The sequence below is a fragment of the Perissodus microlepis genome, chromosome 16, assembly GCF_051167445.1.
Source record: "Perissodus microlepis isolate ML-2025 ecotype Zambia chromosome 16, ASM5116744v1, whole genome shotgun sequence".
NCBI lineage: Eukaryota > Metazoa > Chordata > Actinopteri > Cichliformes > Cichlidae > Perissodus > Perissodus microlepis.
The window spans coordinates 13,536,852-13,554,947 of NC_140476.1; the positions used below are offsets into that span (position 1 = coordinate 13,536,852).

Genomic DNA, 18,096 nt, shown 5'->3' on the forward strand with positions numbered 1-18,096 from the left:
CAATCAGTCAATGTTGATACACAACACTTAAAAACAAAAGTACATTAAGTGTGTTAGCTAGTGCATAGTGTCGTTTTTGTTAGCCTTAAGACAATGAAGACCTACATAGTGTCGTTCTTTAATTAATAATAATTAGTTAAACAATTAATTAGCATTTATTTATGGCATCTACAGTATATCTGCTAGAATTCTCTTTTGCACAATCTCAGTCTTGCTGTTTTTCTTTAACTTTTGTATAAGTGTGTATATGTATATACTGTATATAAAATATTTCACCACCTCACATAATAAGACCATAAATATGAGCCTGTGATACCTTTAACAATTTTGTGTTCATTGTAGATTATACTCATTTTATTTTTATTCTTTATGAAGGTCCTGTAGCACAGTTATATCTCTTGCAGAATCATTAAAGTGTCTATAAATAATAAAAAGCAACTAAATTAAACGAACAGAACGATAAGCATAGAAAAATAAATACATAAATAAAGCCAGTACTATACCTTGATCAAAATATTCTGATCAGGGTAGACCTTGATAAGAATATGCACGTTACATAAATTTGTATTTTTGTATGTGAAAATAAAAATTGTATTATGTTGTGTGCCAAACTGCAAATGTACAGCACAGAATTAAAGCATTATGACAGTTCAGTGATCAAGATAATCACTGATACATCAATAATCTATCTATGAGGGGAAAACGTGGCAAATTAGAAAGAAACTTAGAAAGAAATTCACATGTAACATGAATCAGCTTGTGGTCTTCCGCTATGATGTAATTAGAAAGCAGAACTTTTAAAAATATATTCATATATTTTACCTTCAGTGCTATTAGAAACTCACGTTTCTGTGCTGTCACGCACTAAATAGACGATCTTTGACCACGTGAACAGCTTTACAGGTGCACGGGTTATAGAGTCTCCGGAAGTGACGTGTGACGCTCACAAGACTAGACCGTACCATTCTGTGTGGACAGTAAATAGATGGACCCGGAGACGACAGGCGGACCTGTGTGAGGGACGGAGAAGCGCCGAAGGGTAAGAAACCGGGTTGTGTCTGGGACATTTACCGAGAGGAGGTTAATGTGTGAAGAGAGTGAAGAGAAACGCTCCGGTGTGTTGGTTTGTTGGTGGGGTGATGAGGCTGTAATGTGCCGACCGGGGCAGCTGTCACTGAACTGCTGTCTAACGCGACGACTGGTCCTGAAAGTGTTTATGAATGAAATCAAAGCCTCAAATCGGCTCCCGTTCCTCAGCAGCTTTACCACCTTCACCTGTGGCTCCCTCACAGACGTGGTTTTAAGCGGAGGGAGTCACACGGCAGGTATAGGTGAGGTTAGTGCTCTTATTCGCCGTCATTATGTAACCAAGTGCACAATCTCGTTAAATAGCGAGCTACAGAGAGCCTGTGTTTGACCCAGGAGAGGGAGGAAATTACAGGCTGCTGAGGAGAGGAGGTGAAATTATAGAGGCTCGTGAAGAAATGTTTGTTATTGAGTTCTCAGACTGAAGTTTTGTTTAGTTTAGTTTTTTTTTTGACTACGTGGCTAAAGAGAGAAACAGATACAGGATGGGACAGGTTGGTGCTTATTTACTTTGAATATCATTTATTTTAAATTGTCATCTGTACACCACTAATTCCTCCCAGCCCTAATAATTATTTTTTACATATTCAATGAAAGTTAAATGAGCTTGTGGTTTGTTAATGATGTCATGGGAAATATGTGTAGCTGGTTTCGTTGGTCCTCACTAGAGTTAAGACTTCTGAGCATAGGGAGAATTGCAAGTCATGCTAATAAAAAAAAAAAGGGGGATAAATGTCTTACAGCGGTTGATAGTAGCTGGTTAGGTAGGCCTTAATGCTTTGTGGCATAGATTCAAAAAGCTGCTGGAAACATTCCTCTCAGATACTGGTCATATTGCTACTGCAGATTAATGGGCTTCAGAGGTGCTCTATTGTATTGACACTGAGATATATTTGAGTACAGTGAACTGGTTTGTGACACGGTGTGTTATTTTGGTGGAAGCAGCCATCAGAAGATGAGTGCACTGTGGTCATAAAGGGACGGACATAGTCAGCCACAATACTCAGGTAGACTGTGGTGTTTAAGTGAGGCTCTTCTGGTACTAAAAAGGTACGAACTGTGGTGAGTGTGGTAAATCCCACACACCCTTATACCACCACCGGCCTGAACCACTGATATGAGATGCTCGCTGAGTGGCAACTGGTGTGGTCTTCTGGTGCTGTAGCCCAGCTACTTAAAGGTGTTGTGCATTCAGAGATGCTCTTCTGCATACTTTGGTTGTAACAAGTGGCTGTTTTAGTTACTGTTACCTTCCACTCACCTCAGAGCTACCGGTTTATTCTCCTCTGATTTCAGTGAGACATTTTCACCCAGAGATCTGCTGCTCACTTTGCAACCCTAGAGATGGTGTTGTGGGAAAATCCCAGGAAATCAGCAGCTTCTGAAATACAACAACAACACCAACAACCTATGTCATGTTAAGAGTCACTAAAATCATCTTTCTTCCCCATTCTTATGCTCACTTTGAACTTCAGCAGAAATCAATGAAAGGCGAATGGCTGAAGTGACTCTGAACTGCTGTATAACGTGATTGTAGTTCATCAGTGATCTTTGTGTTGGTGCATGTCAGCCAGTTGGCAAGATGAAGGCTAATTAAATGCTGGATTTATTTATTTACTTTTAAAACTTTATCCATCCCTAAAGTAGAGCCTAAAGACAACCTTAGATCTCAATCAACTCACTTTAGTTTCTCCATAAAATTGGTTTAAGTGCAAAAAATGTTAACCAAAGTGCCTCACAGGCGTGCCCTTTAGCAGCTGTGGACACTGTTTGGATGTGTATTTGTCAGTAATTAATCGCCTCCCTCGTCAGCGCCCGTGTTGCCTAAAACTGAATCGGGACCAATCTGTGCCTAATAAACTGGCAGCATGTGACTGAGTTTTAGATGGTGTGGACCTCTTACCCTGCACACTCGCTCCATGAGCAGCGCAGCGGGAGCCATCTGACACAAATCAGCCGCCATCATTCATGTGTCTTTCATGATGTCACAACAGCGTTTGGGTTCTTCATTTGTGTCAACACGCTTTGACAGTCAGTCGGCGGCACAAGGCGTCGCACATGTGAGCCACGGCTGCTGTGGGCTGTCAGCAGCAGCAGCAGCATTGTGTTCCACCCTCATTGTGCTGAGAGGGATGTTTCCAGTAAGTGCCCACATGTGTCACTAATGGCTTTGCCTCCCTTGTTACTGCTGCCTGTCTGTGGTGCAGTTACAGGTCACACTCGACACTAATCAGCCAAATGTGGTCCCCCCCAGGTGACTCCGAGCTGGAGACTGCACCTCTCAGGTGGTGTTACAGTGTCACATCTATACATGTGGGGCCAATCTACCATTTGAAGCTATTGTAGTATATTTTTTATGACATTGAAACTGCCACTAACAAGCACCGGGTTGTTTTTCATTTCAACAAAGTGCACTCGCATAGGTGTGACGTGTAATTTCCTGAAAGACTTCCTGGAATTGTCACCTGTCTTGCAAGCTGTTGGTGGAACTGTTGTTTAAAGGGCTGTATGCAGAACAGATTAGCTGACTGATTAGTGAACTGACAGAAAATTAATATGCAGAAATTTTGCCTTCTGGCTTTATTCCCGTCTAATTTGAAAAATAGAATCATCAATCAACTTTTTATGAAAAGAAGTGAGATTCTGACACGCAGCTTTTTTTATTGTTTGTAAAAAAAAAAAAAAAAAAAACCCAACCAACCAAACAAAAACAAAACACATTAGGGAGCTATGTGATGTGCTACTTTATTTTGGTGCAGTCCTACGTACAGCTAGTCCACCAACTGCTTAAAAATCCACACCTGAAAGTTGTCCCAGGACATATTTTTTTGTAATTGGGATGTTTTTCCACAGCAAAAACACTGAATTCCTCCTTTATTATCTCTGAGATCTGGAATAGGCAGTTAATTTTTTCCCACATGAGAAACTGGGACTGTTGTGGGTGTTAGCAGCTCACTGGTGTGGCGCTCCACATCAGTCCCAGTTTCTCATGTGGCCCCTTGGGAAAAATTAACTGCCCGCCCCTGCCTTCCATGGCTCGACCTTTAAATCCTGTCTTCTTAAAGACATCGGTCTCCACGGTTACAGTGTTGCATTACAACAGGGCGTTTGTTTCTAGAGTACCTGCGCATCTGAGCTATTGAGTCCCGAGTGGAGTGGAGCGTCAGCAGAGCATAATAAGGTCCCGATGCTGGCGCAGAGACAGGAAGCTGCATTTATGTAATTGACATGTGTAGCAGCAGCGACGCAGTCTTGCAGCTGGTCTGAGCTCACTAATCCCAGCCCTGGAGACTCGCTTTGCTTGTTTGGGTCACATTTATATAGCAGCAGCTTCCGTGTCTTATCGGGCTTAATAAATAAGCTCATTGTTGTGTTTCGTAAGATGTAGCATTTAAAGTATTTTTTTTAAAATTTGTTGTCAGCAGTGTGCTACCCCCAGTGATGAACGGTTATATACGTCTGGTGCAATTCCCAACATTGGAAAGGGTTAAACGTCTAAAGAAACTCGTCTGTCTTCATAAAAACTACATATTTAGTCATTTTTCTGTGAAAAAATTCCTTCATGCTTTAAAGAGACTTGCATTTAGTATATGGGGGTTTTAAAGGAAAAGGTTTATAGTGAGTTGTATGTAAGGCTGTGCACCAAGGAAGGAGAAAAGGATTTATATTGATTGTCCAGGCCGAGATATTAGGCTGGAAAGGATGTGCAGCAGATCAGGGTGATTAAGGATGGAGATGGTAATGGACTAACGAGTGAGGAGAGTGTGCTGAGAAGATAGAAGGATGACTTTAAGGAGCTGATAAGTGAAGAAAATGAGAGCGAAAGAAGGGTGGGTGGAGGGACCTTGGTGAATCAAGAAGTGCAGAGGATTAGTAAGGAGGAAGTCAATGTGCCTGTGAAAAGTGGTTGGTCCACATTACATTAATATAACCTGAGATGTCTGGGAGACAGGACAGTAGAACTTTTGACCATGTTGATCCTGGAGAGTGAGAGGATGCTTGAGGAATGGAGAAGTGTAATGGTAACAATTTTCAAGAACAAGGTGATGTGCAGGGCTGTAGTAATGACAGAGGGATAAAGCTGATGAGCCCCATGTGGTTACAAATTGTGTCATGGGGGGGAGACACAAAGTTGCTCCATTCTGCAGAAAAAAGTGCTTTTACTCAGGGAAGAGTAAAACCATTACCCTGAGTGGAGAACAGTGGATAACAGCTAAGTGTAGATTAAGTAACACCTGCTTGGAAGCTTTAATTGCATTGTAACAGTATCCTGACAAGTCAGATATCTTAACTTCACCTGTCTCTCACCTGCTTTGCTCAATGTGTCTGCTCTGCTCTGTAGTGTTCTTCATCATAATGCAGTGAAACAGAGAGCAGAGGAGAAACACTACAAATGTGCAGAAGTCTGCATAAAACCGTAGAGCTGAAATGAAGTGGGGGGGGGGAAAGCACAGAAAACTACACTTTTGATGCTACTTGGTTCCCACTAGAGACAAGGTCTTTGGTTTCACTTTGTAAACTCCAGAGAAGACGTCCAGACTTGTTTTGCTTTTGAGGTCTTGTTTCCTTTTGATAGCAGTAGACTGTTAGAGCTCAGTCCTCCACTGTGGTTCTATCGTAGGTCCTTCGTCATCATCATTTTTGTCACAATTTTTCTTATTTATTTATTTTCTATTTGTATTGTTTTCTAATATTTCTCTAATTCACCTTTTCTTCCTGTCCCTTGTGCTGCTGTAACGAGTGAATTTCCCAGAGTGTGGGATTAAACACAGTTTATGTCCTAATCTCTCAAATTTGTATAAAAAAAAAAAGATTTGTCGTGGGTTTGATTAGGTAACATGACAGAAAGCCTAACAGCTGTTAAAAATAGCCCTCACATTGCAGGCAGCGCAGCCATTGAAGAGCAGTTGAGTGGAAAAAGCCAAACAGCAAATGTTGGGCTAAAAGAGGGATATGAAGATGAATGTGTTACCGCCACCCCGTCACTCTCTCTTTCCCCACTCTTTCTGTATCCACTTACTCGCTCGCCCACCCTCAGGCCCTCTCCTCCTTTCCTTGCTTTCCTTCCTTTCTTTCTGAGTGACATTTCGGTAATAACAATGTCTGCACTCCACAGGCCCTGCCTCCATCCCATTCTTGGCCTGCTGTGCGCACACGCAGAGCGGGCACGCCTTACATCTATATCAGACTGTTAAATGCCAATAATGACGACTCGGCGTGGTTAAGGAAGTAATCCTCTTCCATCTCCTGGGCTCGTCTGTCCCCGTTGGCGTTAATGGAGTTTTATCTGACACACTCGCAGACGCCCTGCTGGTCAGCGTGTGGGAGGACTGGGATTTTATTAAGAAGTGGGTTAAGCCCTTTATATTTGGGCAAGGGTATTACAGTTGTGTGACCGTGAGGTTGGGGTGGGGGTAGAGTAACGCAGCATTGCTGAACCCCAAGTGTGTCCAGACTCTGCTGCTAAAATTATGAAGAAATATGAAGTCAAGAAAACAGGTGCATTTGTCAGCTCTGTTTAAGTTTGAGACTTATTTAGAGGAGAACTGTTTTACAGAGTTTGATTAAAAAGGCAGTCAGCACGACGTTTAATATCTGCACAACCATCTTCAGTATATCCGTTGGTTTGTGTGCATGCATATGGGGCTGTGTTCATGCTAAAAGTGCACTGCTTTAAATGCACATCTCTCTTGTGATATGTGTGCTAGCTGAGCTTCTATAATTACCACAGCCTGCAGCGCCTCATGGGGAGCATATTAACACACACGAGTGGAGGAGCAAGAACCAGAGCACATGCACAAGTCATACAGGCCGAGTGCGTTCGAGCACCTCCGACTGCTGATGTGTGCAACAACTAGAATAATGTATGAATAACAGCGATGCACAGCTACCCACGGATTACGTAACGCTCGCTCAATGCAACAGGAATAATTCCCCAAAATTGGTCGCAAAGTGCAAGTGTGCAGCAAACTCCCCGTGAAGAACATTTCCACTAAATGATGACAAATGAGGCAAATTAGACGTTGAAAAATATTTATATTGATTTTAGAAAACAATGGATGTGTTTTTTCTTTCTTTAACTTGAACAGTGATGCATTGAATTAGCTGATAATCACCAAAATAATCAGCTGCACAGGGTTTGGGTCGCCATTGATGAAGAGTTGGACTAAACTGGGATGTCCTACTGATGGTGAATGGCAGAAAAATAATTTATTATTCATTTGATTTATTATATGATTAATTTTAAATGCTTTTAAATGGAATATTTTTAGGTTTTAGGTGGAGATGGAACAATACCTGAGCCTTACCCTTAGCTTTATTGACTGATATCTGCCTACTGCCAAACAAGCTGGCATTTACCTATAGGAGTAGTCGATGTTTTTGCTGTTTTTTGATTAGAAAACAATAAATAATTTAAAAAGGTAAATAGCCTTTGGGCCCTAATTGCCAAGGTGTGAGAACATTTGAAATAACAGGGCCGTGGTGGACTAAACATTGGTGCAGTCCTACTTTTACACTGTCAGTCTATCAGATTAATTAATCTGAAACGATATAATTGATTAAGTTGTGTTCAGGGCTGAATCCAAACGTCTGCGATAAATCAGGGTGCTTGGAAACATTTTACAGACTGGCGGTAGGCCATATAGTCTCAAGATTATATCACAGGATTCCAGCAAAATTTGCGCTAATAATATTTTTGACGATACAGAAAAAAAAAAACTGAAGGCTTTATCAGTGTTTGCAGCTCGCAGGCAGCAGCGTGTGTTAGTTCAACCAAAATGAAGAGCTTTTTCCATCCTCCTTTTCCAGTGAGCGTCTGTCACTGATCACCTAATTCAAAGTGTGAATCCGTTGCCATAAGGTGTCAGCAGCAGTGTTAGAGCTCAATATTAATAATGCAGTGTATGCACAAAAGCATCTTAGACAGTGTTTTCACATGAAATTTTAGCTAAAAGTACAGCATGGCTGCTTAACCCTTTAGTTTAACAAAAAAGTAAGTTAACCATGTAACTCTTCAGCAGCCTGCGCACATAATAAAATTCTACAAAAACAATTAAATGTGACTCCACACGTGGTCTCGCTTTACCGCTGATGCATTTATTAAATTGTAATGTTTAATAAATGCATCAGGTGACCATCATCTGGTTGTAATGTCATAGATTAAATGTATTAGTGGTAAACAAGAGTGCAGGAATGTGGAAACAATGTGGAATTTTCTCCCTTGCACTTTATTTCACATTCAGATGTGAATGTAACTAATATATATGCAGTATATTTTGCACGGGTACTTTATGATGTCCGTGCTTTGCCCTTAAGTCTCCTCTTGCCTTTGCACAGCTGTGACCTCACTTCTTTTCTCTAACCTCTCACCCCACCAAGCAGCAGCATCCTCTCCCAGCTGCACAGCTGTAATCTCAGGCAGACCACCACTGTCTGCCACCGACTGTAACCCTGCACTCTTTCCTCTTTTATATTCCTTCTAGGGAAGTGGAGTCTGAATGAACACAACATTGCTTCTTTGTGCGTCCCACTTCTGAAATTCTCTTTAAGTGAAATAATTAGAGCCAAGAAGGCTGGAAAACCTTCAAAAAGTTATGTTATCTAAGACTGGCTGCCGTGTTTGGTATTATGGCTTTGCACGCAATCCCACAAATCACGCTCGGGATTACCAGGTGCACGCTGTTGGGAGGGGAGGATGTGCTGCTACTCATCATCATGATAAAGAGGGGAGGGGGCTAGCATAGATGGATTGTCAGCAGAATCCTGCGGGTGTGTTGAACGCTCACTGTTATGTAATTTCCACTCGGCACGGATTGGTCAAGCTGTGGGCTGTTGGTGGGCTGAGGATGTTAATCTCATAAGCATTATCTGCCTCCCAGAATCAGAGGCTGTTGTGGGCAGGATTCACTCATCCTCACTCATGCAGGCTTTGTAAATTTGACCAATCAGCATGGCCGGCTTGTTTCCTGTCATCCATCTTGGCCAAACAGGTTTGACCATGAATTAGGCTTCACTCAGAGCAGATCCTTTTTTTACAAGTCTTTTCTTTGATTCATCTGACATCCTCAGCACATTGAGCTGACCCTGGACCGCACAAATTATGGGATTCGTAACCCCACCAAAAAAGAATTTGGTGAAAGTGTTAACACTGCTTTTTAATAACAAACTTTCACACTACACAATCAGGCAGTTAAAGTCGTTTTGTTAACAATCCATACAGTGCGAAAGCATGATTGACGCCAAATTCCATTCTGTTTGACCAGAGAGATCAGTCGCATCGGCGTGCCTGGACCCACTTCAGCAAACTGAAGAGGGGAGCTGGGATGTGGTGTAGCTGGACTCGGGCATGCCTCTGAAAATCATTGTGTTAATTAACAAATCAAAAAGGCACATGAGAGGGTGAAACACAAAGCACAAAATGCATAAAATCATGAACCTCACTGTGCCCTGTGAGAGCAGCTTTCAACAGCTTCTATAAATGAGAATGTGAGTGCAGGATCATGGTACAAAGCAACCATGGGTAGTGTGAGTATACAATATAACTGAGTTACTACAAGAACTGGTGGAAAAAATGATTTAAAATGTTAGTTTGGGGGTTACTCTTTTTTTCTCTCTCATTCCTTTAAAAACAAAACAAAACAAAAAAACTCCAAATACTTAAATCTGCTTTTTAATCTGAATATCCCTAAACAGTGTTTTTGCAAAAGCTTGCGTCAGTGTCGGGCGAATCGGGTCATGCAGAGCTAATTATCCACCTCAGATGCGCTCCCACCCCTGTTTGGCTTTGACGTCTGATGCTCGCTCGCTGAGATTTCACTGGACAGTTAGCTCATACGGCTGCAGTCAGACACAGTTTACGCTCGGGAAGTTTGGAGGTTAAACACATTTGTTTTGTCACATGCAGCTACAACGGGTAATGTTGAAAGGCTCAGGGTGCCGGTTCATGTGTGAAAACAACTTTACTGTTACTCCACTGAGCTAATGATACCTGGAGCTACCTTGTATCACATATCTTTATTGATTTTTGTTCATAATGCATCACTTTGCTAATATGCTTTGAACGCGTCCTTCAGGTCTCCTGCAGTTTTACTGAAAATATAATGCTTGCATGCTCACCTACCCACAGGTGTAAATACTCTATACACAACTGTATATGTATAAAGTCAGTTGGTAACCAATCTCATGTCTCTCATGTCAAATTTAAGCTAAATTGAACCCCCAGTATTTGTTTGTTTATGCAAACCCATTCATCCCTCATCGGTCCAAACGCTGATATTCATGGCTTCATGTTATGTCCTCAGTATTAATGACGGCTCTGTTTAGGGTGAAGTCTACTTTTGTGGCTGAAACAAATATAAATTCCTGCTCAAGCTAAGTCTTTTTAAATATAAAGTTAAATATGTCTAGAGATGCGTACACAAGACTAAAGAAGAGGATAAATGTTTAAAGACTTCCCAAATAATAATAATAATAAAAAATGTGTTCATGAAAGGAAATGATGTAATCCTTGATAAAGGAGAAGTACATAAAGATTTTCTCTTTCATCTGCCGGGGAGCTGAACAATGCTTTTGTTCATACTCTGCTTTTATGACAGGTGGTTGTTTGCTTAAGTGTGGAGGTTTTTGTGGCGATAGCGATGGGTTGCATTATTTTCTTTCCATGCACAGTAAGTAAATATGCTGAACCTTGATGGAAGTGTTTGTCTGTAATCATAGCTGTGTGTGCGTGTCTGTGTCTGCGCTGGCAGGTTGAAAGGTAAACCGCTGTAAGCTTATGTGCGCGATGCTGCTTTTTCTCTTATTAATGTGGAGGACACAGGAGCTGTCAGTGCTGCTGTTCCCCTGCTGGTGAAATAGTAATGAGTGTGCATAACAGAGGTGAGCCAGTGTGGTTTACAGCTCCGTCGCACTCGGAGGCAAAGCCAGGACACACATGGAGCGCCGACCGGCTCCTCGTGTGTGCCGGTGATGGAGGCGGAGCAGGAGGCAGCTGCAACCGCTGGAATGAGGTTAACTGAGAAACGGAGGTCAGACTCTGTGAATTTATTTGCTTTGGAAATTTTGAAGAGGTTGTCTATGTAAGTATTCAAAACGTCTATAAACTGAGGAAGAAGGAAACTGGACAGATTGTTATCATTTACTGTTCTCGCTGTGCAATCAGTGGAGGGAACATACAATAATCTGAGGAATGGGAAAATGAGTTGTTGTTTTTAGTTTAGAGTTTAGATGCATTTAAAACCTTTGCCTAGCTTGAAAATTTGGGTTATTGTTAATTAAGGTTAGATATCCCAAAATTTTAACTTACGTACTTGTTTTGACTCCAGAACAGCAAAAAGAAAAGAAAAATAAATGAAAAATTCTGTGGTAGGAATAGGGATGGGTATCGTTTAGGTTTTATCCGATACCGGTGCCAAACCGGTACTTTTGAAACGGTGCCGGTGCTTAAACGGTGCTCAAACCGGTGCTTAAAGAATGGAGAACACAAAATTGGTCCAAAAACCTCTCATGTTCAGCTTTTTTTTTTTTTTTTGTAAAAAGATAACAATGTTAGCCTTTTCTGCAGCTATGGGGCATATATGGTATCACTCTTGGCTGGAAGCAGTGCTTAAACAATGGAAAAAAACACAAACTTTGTCCAAAAACCTCTCATGTTTAGCTGTTTTCCACTTTTTCTTTGGTTCCACTTTTCTTTTTCTTTTAGCCTTTTTGGCCAGGGTGAAGGGAGTACCTGCCATCAAACAAGAAGACAGCCGCATGTAGCTATGATGATGTTTGCTAGTTCACCTTACATGCATCAACGTAATAACGTGGTTAGCCTACTCAACGTAAATTACACACGAACAACATTAAGCTACTGACCCAGAGAAGAACGGCTGCTGCTGCCATCATCATCCGTCATCATTTCTGCTACACTGGCAGGGCTAGGGGCCAGGACTCTCCTCTTCGGGTTCTTGGGGGATGTTGCTAACACCGGGTCCGATAACAGGCACCACACCCGCAGTAGATGTGCACGGTGTGAGGTCTCGCAGCAAGCTATCAAATACGGTGCATTTTTCGGCTTTTAAAAAAAACGCTATGCGTCGCCAGGTGTTTCATCGGATTTGAGGTGTTACCTCCTTTGACAGTATCACAGTATCAGCTTAAAGCACTTGTTGCAGGCTGCTGAGTTTACATATGTTGCTGTGAAGTACAGCCAGACTTTTGACCGCTTCGCCTTGGGCATTTTTAATCTGTAGCTCTGCTCTAAAAGAACGTACGTACCTGGACCCGCCTACTATCCTCGGAAATGTAAAATGATTGGCTAGAATCTAAAGTGTATCACAGCTCAGGAAAAAAAAGCACCGAAATAAAGCACCGAAATGTGCGCTGCTTTTCGGTCTGGTTACTACCGTTTATGTCAGAACCGGTGCCATCATGGCACCGGATACCGGTACCCATCCCTAGGTAGGAATAATCTTCCATAGATCTGAACGTTTACATTTTGGACCTGATAAGTAGAAGAACTAAGAATCATCTTTGAATAGAAAGTAAATGTCGTTAAGAAAGTATGTCCTCATATGGGGCAGTGAGTTTATTTTACAGCTTGACATGATAGAGTCACTATTGTTTACCAAGGTATGAAACACTGTACTAAACTGAATCAAGTAATAGGCCGCAGGATGTGAGGAGGTTGAAGTAAATATTGAGTACAACTTTACAAACAAAACCCCAAATATTCTCTAGTTACATCTTTATTGATTTTTGTTTGTTTTTGTTCTTCTTTATTTCTTCCATTTGATTTACTGTACTCTGAAAGATTTCATGATCTTGTTTTAGATTTCCTTAACTAGGGGCTTCACTGATATGATAAAAGTTATCATAAAAGTCAATAAACGATAACCCACTTGTGCATTTTAAACAGTTTTTGCTGTGGATTTTGGTTTTTGGTAGTGATCAATCAAGGCTAGACACCACAGATCTGATCATTTGTCCTCGAGACGAAGTCATCACCATAACCTCACTAACTGAAATACGCTTTTTATTTGTTGGACAGAAGAGTACTTTTTAAAAATGTTTTAACATAATTTGTAGCAAGAATAAACTTAACTGTGCAGCTACATGACAAGAGGGAAAAAATGCAGTGTGCTGTAAAATGTGCTCATTGAAAAATGCTGTAAATGATTTTGAACTTTGTGCTCGGCAGCACAGTGTCCAGCCTAGATGGTTAGCACTGTTGCCTCACTGCAAAACGGTGCTGAGTTCAATTTCACCACCAGGCCAGGGTCTTTATGTGCGGAGTTTGCCGTTCTCCCCGTGTTTGCGTGGGTTCTCCACAGGTTCTCTGGCTTCCTCCCACAGTCCAAAGACATGCAGTTAGTGGGGTTAAGTAGAAATACTAAATTGCCCATAGGTATGAATAGGGCTGTTCGATATAACGATATATATGGATGGATATAAAAACGTCTATCGTTTCATTTTACGCTATCGTTTGTTTAACTGTTTACGGCAATATTTTTTCATCGTTCTGATGGTCACTGTAGTGGCTATATTAATTTCTTAAAGTTCTCTCTTTCTCTTATATTTAATATGACCACACTACAGACGGACAAGCGCCTGTTTTTATGGATTGTCATTAGCAACAACGACGGTAAAACCACCGCATGTCCGCTTGTTTATTTTCCACATAACCCTTTCACAATAAAGCTCAAGATCCTGTTGAGAATTTTCAAAATAAACAGAATCACGTGAAAAAGTATGCAGAGTATTGACGGATGAGAAGCAAAAAAAGAGCCGTCAGGTGCTAAAAAATAAACGCGGTGTAATAAATACTCACAAAGAAAACGGCGGCCGTTACAACCTATGTCTAAAAATGTGTCGTTTCATGCATCGGTTAAAACACTCGACTCCAGGTACAAGACGCCTAGCTGGAAAGTGCACCTACCCGAGATTCACAGAATTTACAGAAAATATTACATTTTTTGTGATTTATATCATTATCGGATGATAGATGTTTTATATCGGGATATGAGATTTTGGTCATATCGCACAGCCCTAGGTATGAATGCAGGAGTGAATGTGAGAAGAAAAGGGTAAAGGATAAGTGGAAGCGAATGAATGAATGGATTGATGGATTTTGAACTTGTTTTTGAACTTGTTTTTTTCTGTTCAGATTCATACTGAAGGCATTATGTGTGTAAATAAAAGCTTTAACAATTTGTGATGTTAGTGGAAGTTGAGCTCCCCGGTTACGTTAGTAAATTAGCATTATAATTAATCATTATTATTTTCTCCATTTACTGCTGTCTGGTTGTCTTTCTCCTTTTTTTCCCTCCTTTGTTTGCTATCAGAAGGATAACTCCTCTTTGTTTCCATTGAGTGGGTTGCATTGTTGTCATGAGGTTTGTTTAAACAGAATCATGTAAGCTGCTTGCAACAGGAGTGAATGGAGCCAGGTGGGGCCCCCTTAGGGAGGTCAGGTCTGTCCTACAGCCACTGCAGACTCTGCACATTGCCACTGCTGAGGATTAAAGTTTGTAAGCATTCGAGGTGCCCCACATTGACCTGGGTGTCTTTAAAGGTGAATTTGTGCTTCAGTCTTCCTCTCACTTGGCTGTTGATGATTTATCCCAAACAGTTATTAGAAAAATAAGCTAGGAGCAGATGATATGGAAGAAGGCACAGTTTCATGTTACACTTCACTGACCTACTGCAAGTTGAGCTGGTGAAGAAAGCTAAACTTGCTGTAGTCACTGAAGAACTCAGTTGTTGTTGCTGTGATTATTTAATGCAAGTCAAGCAAGCCAGTATCACTGAGAGTGTCCAAACCTTTGACTGGCACTGCAAACGGTCAAACAAAGTTGTGTTAGGAGTAGAGCTGGGCGATATAAGATTTTTTCATATCATGATATGTGTTTTTTTTTTTTTTTTTCATTTCAGGCGATAACGATATATATCACGATATAAGCCAAATAACTATATTTGTAAGATTTAAATGTGCCGTTGCTCACAAGTAAAATGTGAAATAATCAGAAGCTTGTTTTGATTTAAATATTTATTTCCCATAATAAGTTCAACAGGGTAGATGTACTTAAGGAACATGAGACTTTTTCAGATAAATAAAGGCAAATATTGCAAACTACACAAAAGGCAGCCGCTAAAGCGTTTAAGTTTCAAAATAGAACAAACAAAACAGACTACTAAATTGTCAATTCCACTTAGAAACAAAATATTAATTCTAGAAATAAATATTTGTTTGTTTTACAGAAGAACAGACAAAATTGACTAACTTTTGTCAATATCAAATAAACTGAGAACTAAAAGGAAATTCTCAATCTCTCCTTGTTGTATAGCTTAGCTTTTCAAACAGTTTTAACAGTTACTTTAGTCTGACAAAAGCCGAATGACGAATTAGCGCTTTCAGTCAGAGATTGAGCATGCACCGCTTTATTGTATTTCCAGACTTGCTTTCGGCACAATTTACAGCGCGCTACTCTGTTTTTTGTCAGACTTGAAATAGCCGAAATACCTTCACACTACGGAACTTCTATGGCTCTTCCGTTCGACAATCTCTCCGGCATTGGAACCATCATCGGTTTTCTCTTCGGTAACCTTCAGTCACGCTCTCGGTTGATTTTTCTCTAGTCGGCACACTCATTTCCTCCATTACCCGGGCGGCACGGTGGCTGGCTGCTTCCCAAACAAATACACATGTGCGGCTTGGCACTTGTGCTGCACGTAACAAGTCACGTGACGTGACGCTGCGGCTGTGATTGGTTCAGCTCTGCGCTACTTAATTTGGATTGGCTGTTCTTTTTTTTTTTTTCTCACCGCCAAAAGAGCGGTGAGGTCTATCGCAATAGTTTAATTTTTCTATCGAGAAAAAGTTATTTCGCAATACATATCGTTATCGTTCTATCGCCCAGCTCTAGTTAGGAGTAAAATTTATGTTGAACCTTGGTAAAGTACTGTGCATTGCTTTGATCTACATGGTGCAGTCTTGTACTTGTTGAATTTTTTTTAATGACTTTATCATTGTAACCTTTTTATTTGTGCTTCATGCATTGCTGAGATGAAAATTGTGAGCATTTCAGGAGAAAACCTGAACCAAAAGTTTCAGTTTGAGGAACATTAACATTAAAATGAATTCAAGACTTATTAGCAAAGTTAGATGGAGGAAATTAAATGAGACAATTATTTTAAATGTAAAGGCAAGGTCTGATTTTAGCCATGACTCACAGTGTTTTAAGTTTTTGTGCTGCTTTGTGGTGTCCTTAAATACACCACAAAGCAATTTGAATTTATGTCTCAATAAATCTACAGGAACATATCACTGCTCAAACAGACACAGAGGCTTTTAATGGCTGTAATCATGCAATGACTTTATAACTGTATTTATTATAAAGCTCCAAAAGTGTAGGTTGTGTTTTTGTGGGGAAAGACATTTCAACTTATATATATATATAAATAATTTTTAACCATTATTTACTAGAGGATTTTATAGAAGACATGTCTTAAACTCAACTGAAGCAGCGGATTTAAGACTTACTGTTTCGGGGTCTTTCTGGCGTGTTTTTGTAATTCAGTTTCAGCTTTAGAGCAGAGTTTGTTGTCCCCGCTAAACAAACAGAGCCAAAATTTTATTCCAGCTCCCCGTTGATACTTGAAAGTCCCTTTTTGTCAATATTTAACCAGAACTCTTATTTTTTGGGAAAACCCCTGCTGTGTTTTGTGTATCTTTACCAGCACAGCAAGAATACCTTTCACTTTCTCTCTCCCGTCGGGGGCGGGATGACTGCTTGACATATCACTTATTAAACCGTGCATCACAAAAGTGCAGTTTTAACAAATCCAGCAGTACACACTCACCGTTCCCTAATGTCAGAGCTTACATCCACAGCCATCTGCACCGTGACTCATTTCACTGTCATTTCACGCCATTTATAGGCAGTGTTTGGACGCCTCTGCCTCTATTTGCCCCAGGATACCGGGCTGCCTCCTCTGGCAGGGACCCCTGCTGGGGTGTGGCTTTACGAAAGAGATTGGACAATGCGGCTCCAATATCCCAACCCCCACCCCCCCACTCTCAATGCATCATTACATTCCTGCTGCCCTTCCCCAGCATCCTCTTCCCCAGAGGTTTTGGCCTGAAACAAGAGCACTCGGGGGATCATCTGTTCCCCGAGCTTTTCCTTTCACCTGCAGGCCTCCCTCTCTATCAGTCTTTTTTGATGTACTCCCTCTGGCTGCAGTCAGTGTCAGTCTGTGCCATTTCCTCACACACAAACTCACAGACAGACAGATACACCACCGCTATTTGTCTTTGCCCTAGTTGCACCTCCTTCCCTCAGCAGTCTGGGGAAAGGGGGGTGCCGTTCTCATCTGGTGACTCATCCGTTGAGTTGATTTATTAATGTCACTGTGGAAATGTTGCAGTTGGCAGCGTTTCCAATTGCGCATCATGCTTGCAGTGCATTGTCCTTATTTAAGCCTTTAAAGTGGAACATGTTGCTCGCACGGACCCCGTTTTCACCGCTCTGTGTGTGTTTATGCTGCAGGTGAGAAGCTGAATCCAGTTCCGGCTCTGCAGACCTCTGAGATGGTCAGAAACCACCTGACAGGTCAGTAAATGAACACACTCACACACATGCAAAGTCACAAGCATGTGCTGACCAGTATAATGGCTGAAGTGATGGTGCCCACTGAGGGGAGGGTGTCAGAGACTGTGTGAGACGTTAGATGACCTTTTGGTGAGAGAAAAGAACAATTCTTCTGACGTTCTGACCTTTTTATTTTCTCTCTGACTATCGTAGTTTTTCAGCCCTGAAGCTATTAAACCCCTACTGCTGTAAGATTATTCTTTTTATTACTATTATTATTACATTTTTTAGCATTTTGGGCCTTTGTTACTTAGGGAAGAGTTGAGTGGATAGGAGAGAGGGTGAGTGACACGCAGGTAATTGCCTGGCCTTTGCAGTATGAAACTGTGCCCTGAGTTCTTTGAGTGGATTTTTTTTTTGCCATCTTGTTTAC

General features: G+C 41.1%; 1 protein-coding gene across 2 annotated transcripts in view; it reads left to right on the forward strand.

Annotated features, from left to right (window-relative positions):
- Positions 1-948: 948 nt before the first annotated feature.
- The window catches only part of map3k13 (mitogen-activated protein kinase kinase kinase 13), a 39,900-nt gene continuing 22,752 nt past the window's right edge, over positions 949-18,096 (forward strand). For both annotated transcript variants that reach the window (XM_084907538.1, XM_084907541.1), the window contains exons 1-2: positions 949-1,039; positions 17,622-17,684. The gene's annotated coding sequence lies outside the window, so the exon portion shown is untranslated. The remainder of the gene's footprint in view (positions 1,040-17,621; positions 17,685-18,096) is intronic.